The sequence below is a fragment of the Octopus bimaculoides genome, chromosome 22 (genome assembly GCF_001194135.2).
Source record: "Octopus bimaculoides isolate UCB-OBI-ISO-001 chromosome 22, ASM119413v2, whole genome shotgun sequence".
Classification (NCBI taxonomy): domain Eukaryota; kingdom Metazoa; phylum Mollusca; class Cephalopoda; order Octopoda; family Octopodidae; genus Octopus; species Octopus bimaculoides.
This window is the reverse complement of record NC_069002.1, coordinates 36,545,203-36,546,510: the sequence shown is the minus strand read 5'-3', so window position 1 is coordinate 36,546,510 and position 1,308 is coordinate 36,545,203. Positions and strand designations below refer to the sequence as shown.

Here is a 1,308-nt window from a genome sequence, read left to right as displayed (position 1 = left end):
ATATATATAAAGTAGTTGTATGCTGTCAACTTAATGTGACAGTCCCATGAAGGGAATAATACTACTGTTATTTAGCCCTAGGAAGCAGCACCGCTTCCTGTCGGCCTTGACACATTTCCTGTGTCCTTATGTTTACAAGGGGGCGACAAGCACCTCCACCCTGGGTGGAGGTGCTTGTCTCAACAAATGGACGTTGATGAAGATGATGATGACGACGACGACGACATTGATGAAGATATATTGTTCTTTGTTGTACTATACGTCCATACAAGATGCCTTCTCCAGACGAATACCGCAATGTTGTGGCTTTCTGTTCGTATATCCAAGTTAAGTAAGATATGCAGATTGCTTTTCGGTACTAATACTGCTCCTGTCACTGATAACAAAGTTTTATCCAACCCACAAGGTATTTCCGGCGCCACTTAGCGATTAATCAGTTTTTTCTATATTAGTAAAAGGAACATTTGTAATGTAATGATAGAGGATAACTGCTCCCAATGACACAAATAAGCAGAAAACGCGTGATCTAGCATATCTAGGATATGTCGCTTCAAACCGACAAGGAAATAAAAGCTAATGGCTCAGATATAATAGTCAAGGAATGGGGGGGGGGAAGTCCTACTTACTGATAGACAAAGGAAGTGGAGAAATTGTCAAAGTACAAGGTCCTTGAAATCAAAGTATTCAAAGTGTAGGGCCTGAAGGTAAAAACAATACCAATAATGATTGGAGCTTTGGGTAAATGAATAGAAACGTAGAAGCTATACCTGGATCCTCAACACTCCACTTTATCCAAAAAAATAGCCCTGCTAGGAACGGCCCACATCCTACACAAGACACTATCAATCCAATAATAAAACCTAAACAAAACAACCCACAAATACAAGACACACTCTATACAGCATTTATCCAGTGAAATAAACTCCCACCAGCAAGCTAGGAAACCAAAGCGTTACACACTCAACACACAATACAAGCAGTAACACAACAAAAGACAGCACCACACCTCAAGGAAAGAAAGCTAAAACAATACTATACCGGTAAGAGCTTGCAGACTCCCAACAACAAAAGAATACACAATGCTACACACACCCCAGCAACACGGAGCTGTAGCACGTGATGCAGTAGAAATTTGCCTCAATCTACCAAATATTGAACAGTTATATAATAATAATAATAATAATAATAATAATAATAATAATAATAATAATAATAATAATAATATGAGCTACAGCAAATATTCTGCTCAATACCACAGATTTGCTTGTCAGTTGCTTGAATTTAACCAGTTGAGCATGTCCCTTGGTG

General features: G+C 38.7%; 1 protein-coding gene across 1 annotated transcript in view; it reads left to right on the top strand.

Moving 5' to 3' along the window:
- Positions 1-1,308, top strand: part of LOC106867757 (transmembrane channel-like protein 3) — a 63,067-nt gene that overhangs the window by 33,764 nt on the left and 27,995 nt on the right. The gene's annotated exons all lie outside the window — the stretch shown is intronic.